The sequence below is a fragment of the Pygoscelis adeliae genome, unplaced genomic scaffold, assembly GCF_000699105.1.
Source record: "Pygoscelis adeliae isolate BGI_AS28 unplaced genomic scaffold, ASM69910v1 Scaffold142, whole genome shotgun sequence".
Classification (NCBI taxonomy): Eukaryota; Metazoa; Chordata; class Aves; order Sphenisciformes; family Spheniscidae; genus Pygoscelis; species Pygoscelis adeliae.
This window is the reverse complement of record NW_008824247.1, coordinates 1,092,196-1,096,762: the sequence shown is the minus strand read 5'-3', so window position 1 is coordinate 1,096,762 and position 4,567 is coordinate 1,092,196. Positions and strand designations below refer to the sequence as shown.

The 4,567-nt window shown below is 37.4% G+C and overlaps 1 protein-coding gene across 1 annotated transcript in view; it reads left to right on the top strand.

Moving 5' to 3' along the window:
- The window catches only part of LOC103926401 (probable ATP-dependent RNA helicase DDX10), a 75,792-nt gene that overhangs the window by 56,317 nt on the left and 14,908 nt on the right, over positions 1-4,567 (top strand). The gene's annotated exons all lie outside the window — the stretch shown is intronic.

The window sequence follows — 4,567 nt, the reverse complement described above, 5'->3', positions numbered from 1 at the left end:
TAAGTATTTTCATGTACATTATATGAGACCACTGGCAAAAGCAAGATTCTGCTGGCTAAACTAGGCTAACTGTATTATTTAAGATGTCAAATCGCTTAAAAAGAAATAAAGAATGACTGGATGAAATTGAACCTTGGTGTGACTGGTAGTGATTGGGAAGGGTGAGTGCTTTGAAGATGAAGCTAAGAGTTATCTGTCCCTTCTACTGAAAACCATGAATGCTATTCTATAAAGTGGTGTGAAAACCAGGACGTATAGCTAGCCTCCCAGAGCCTGAAGATCAGTTAGATCATCTTAGTCCAAAGGCTATGTCTGTCTGACTAACCTGCCACCTTGGTTTCTCCAATTTTTGGTTACCAGCCTTTCTGGCCAGACCCATGGAACTTGGCCAATCCTTCTGAAATAGTTGACCATGTTTGTGTCCACATCATCTTTCTGTGGTGTTCCTTGAATGCATCTGTGTGCTTCAGACCAAGAGAACAAAAAGTCTTGCAACAACAACCTGTTCTCTGCTGTTCCCACCCTTTTGTATATCACTTCCTACTTATCTGTAAGAAGAAACAAACCTAGGAGGAGTGGCAAAACCAGTTGTGGAATGGATGTGTATGTCACCTGTTAGAATTGATGTTCAATGTTAATGCAGATGACAAAGGGTAGATGGCAACAGGAAGAAACCTCACATGACTTTGTCACAATTCATGAAGGTTGACCTTAAACACTGCTGCACACATTTTAGAAATGTGGTCGAAAGGTGGCCTTTCCCCTCTTAGCTTGCAAGATACTTCCCTCAGTGGAAATGATGCTTTCTGTGTTTGGATTTGAAGGTTATTGATGAGTATTACATGGTAGGGAGTGTAGTTGTCCAATTTCGGCATGGTTTAGGCAGCTCTTTGTATGTCAGATCAGCACGTGGTTTGCTCCGCTGGCTCCCAGTCAGTTATCAGTATCGTCTAAGGCTTTGGTCTTGATCTTCAAAGCAACTGTTGGATCAAACACCCCAGCTACATCAAAGGCTGTATTTCTATTTGTGAACTGCCAGAATAGCTGTATTCCTCTGGGGCAATGTAGATGATGAAATATCAGAGCAACCATGCATCAGCTGGGGACACAGTGTTGTGGGTTGGGGGTACAGGCTATGAAAAAAAAACAAACCTGCGAGGCGATCAGGTGAATCCAGACTAAGATGTTTTAAAGGAAATGCTACAAAACCTCTCTGTTTGTGAATGTGTTCCATCATAAACATGATGCAGAAACAACTCCCATTTTTATCTGAAAAATAATTGTCAAAAAGAAGAAAATTAATAAGATTTGGAATGCTGTCAGATCATGAAAGGGATTATATTTTTAAATATCCTTTTATATGAGCTGTAATATGCTAAATTTTTAAAAGTTGTAGGGTAACCTCCTAGCAGTATTTAAAGCTTACCTTTTCTTAGCATTAAAATCACAAACACCACTTGCTGGGAGAGGCCGTATTATTAGCAAAAGCTAAAGGGTGGCATAGCTCAAAAGGAACTGAATATTGTATAAGTATGACTGTTGATGGACTCAAATCAAGTCTGATCAACTTCTAAACAGTCCTTAAAGGCTTTGTTTCTAGCTGATCAGAAATATTCCCCCACTGTGCTTTATAAAGTACTATGGACAGAATTGATAGTGCCAAAACAATTCTTTCTCCCCCTTCAACCTGGTTGCTAGAAACTGATAAATTGCTTAAAGAGTTGAACATAAAAATTGCAGCTCCAGACAATTTAATTGGATAAAAAAATAAATACCTATTAAATTAGATATAAATGAAATACCATAATAAATAGGTATTCTATCAATTAAATCTTGGAAAGTACAATGTTTTTTATGTATGTACAGGTTTCCATGGTGCGTTTTTTCAGGTCTCCCTTTTTATCTCATGGTAATAGGTAATTTTCACCTGAGTGCCTAATGCCTGGTAGAAATGAGACATCGTTCAGCTCTTTTGAACATTTGAGTCCCTTGAGTGTCTGTTTTCTTAAAAAGGTACATCTATTTCTTTATTTTAAGCTTCTCTTAGCCTGTCTAACACATTTACCTGAGCTCCACCAGCCATTCAGCCTTCTTTACAAAGAGAGAAAGTTGTCATTGCACCTTGTAAGAAAGACACCTGGAAGTTGAATTGGAGGTATTCTGTTGAGAAGCAGGACAAAAGCTCTAGAGGAACCTGCCCTGTTTGCCTCATCTGGTGTGTTTCCAAAATGACTACAGTAAGGTAGAGGGTGATTATTGTTGACTTGGTACAGTGTGGAGAGTTGAAGGCAACAAGGTTTCCAAAACCTCCAGCACAGAAATTTTGCTGAATTTTTCTAAAATGTTGAGTTTGCATAAGAAGAATCTCTTTATGCCTCAGGGGGAGACTATGTGAATGCAGAAATGTTTTCATCTCAATGCATGTTCGAACTGAAAGTCTTCGTGCAAAGTTTCTATGGAACTAGATTGCAAAATACATGGGCCAACCTGTGTGGTGTAAAAAAAGAGCGAGCTTGTAACCCCTGAGCAGAATGACAATAGCAAGGTCAGTGCCACTGAATACTGTTCTCCTGACCAGCCTGATTTGATGTCTGAATGGGTTTCCTTCCGCAGCTGAACTTTGTAATGAATACACGCTCCAAAGGACATTGTTGCTAACCTTAGACATAAATGGCAGGTGGTCAAAATCTGTTCTTCAGTTAATCTCTTCTTTGATAACAATTTCCTTAGGAAGGATTTAATCCCGAGTCTGTAAATTGCATCCTATTTGTACCTAAAGAATTTTTACAAGTGTTATCTTGAGCTATGATTTTACCTTTTTTTCCTCCAGCTCTTGTGGTCAGTAATGTGAAGTTAAGTCATAAGATTTCTTCTTCCTGACTGGCTGATATGAATTTGAAGCAAGAGGGAAAAAATAATGAGTTTCTGTTGTTCAGCTGTGGATGATAAATGTTCAAGTTCTTAACAATTTCAGGGTCTTACAAATATTTTAATCAATATGTAACAGGTGATACTAATAAGAAATATGACCTCATGATTCCTGATGAATTAAAGAAGCATATTTGCCAATTATTTCTTTTGTTATAGTAAGCATTACCTTGAACACATCTCTGCAGATTTTCTGCTGGAAAAAATTAATATGAATGTGTAACAAAAGCAAAGGTTTGATCTCTGTATGTGTAGTTGTCATATGTGTGCATATATAAATGACAAAACTTAGGAAACAATGCAATCTCAACATTTTACTGAGATAACTGAGAATATGAATGAACAGCCCAAGTCTTAAAAGATGACTGCCGATAAATGCTAGTATTACAGAACTCTGTTGCATAGTGTCACGCATACTTTGTTGCACACAACAGCTTTGTACTCTTTTTTTTAATTTTTTAAAAAATATATAATTGATACGCACCAGTTGTATTGAAAGAATAGATGCAATGGGAGGGACCAGTAAAGAGCAAATACTTAATGCTTAAAACAAATTGAAATAAACTATAATTTAATGCAGAACGCTTTTCAAATATGGACATTCATTAACATTTGAAGGTGACCTTCAAAACAGTTTTCTGTTGAGTTAGTAGTGCTCTGTAATATTGTACTAAAAGGTGAGCTAGGAGATATTTTTTGTAAGAAAAAAAATACTTAACCCAATACCAGTAACAACTTTGTTGTGAAGTAGCACCTGAAGTTCCCGGTAATCAACATGCTTTTCAGTCAGTGGTTATGTTACCTTAGGCGGTTTACAGGGCTGCTGAGTCTGACGATGCTTCTAGTGATTTTATGTGCCTAGCTATGCAATTACCTGTACTAGTATTTCAAAATAGCCAAGTACAAAATGTGTGTTTAGTACGTTTTCTTCTGCCTTCTGATGGCAAATCTGGCTTTTATCCCTTTCTTCTGCCTTCTTTCAGTGCACTGCAGAAGCATCACTGGACAAGCAATAAGGGACTTCTGCAGTGGTGACTAATCTTACCCTTCACTAGCTCATTTCCTTTCACTCACTCTATATGCAGATATAAAAGGGACATTTGGTATGGTTTTTGTTTGGTTTTTGTTTTTTTTAATTTATTTTTGTTGTGGTGAGCTGTGTGCACGTAAGGACAGTGTTCTTTTAAAACCTGGAGATAGATGGAAATGGTGAAATATCAGAACAAAAGTGTTAAACTTTAAATATTTAGTGATGTGAAGTTATTCGTCGAGTGAAGGATCATTTAAATGAGCACTGTTTTGGAAACTCAGCTGTGTGCATCTTGGTTAGATATATAAACAAAAGGTAGCGATGTCTTTAATTATAGCTACTTTGCATTTGGTTTTGCTTTTCAGCATAAATATGCATGGATCTAGGGTTCACATTGCTTAGAAATGCCTGTAAGCTTTTTGTTAGCATTTTTGTGTGCATATACAATTGCATATGCCCTCCGGTCCGTCTGCTTTCTTCGTGCCTGTTAGCAAAAATTTACAAAAGTGGTGTCATCAGTTCAGGACTGCATGGAGCAGAACCTCTATCTGCAAAAGCAGTCAGCTTTATTGTATTAGCCAAGACTTTTATGGAGCAGCATCTTCTGTA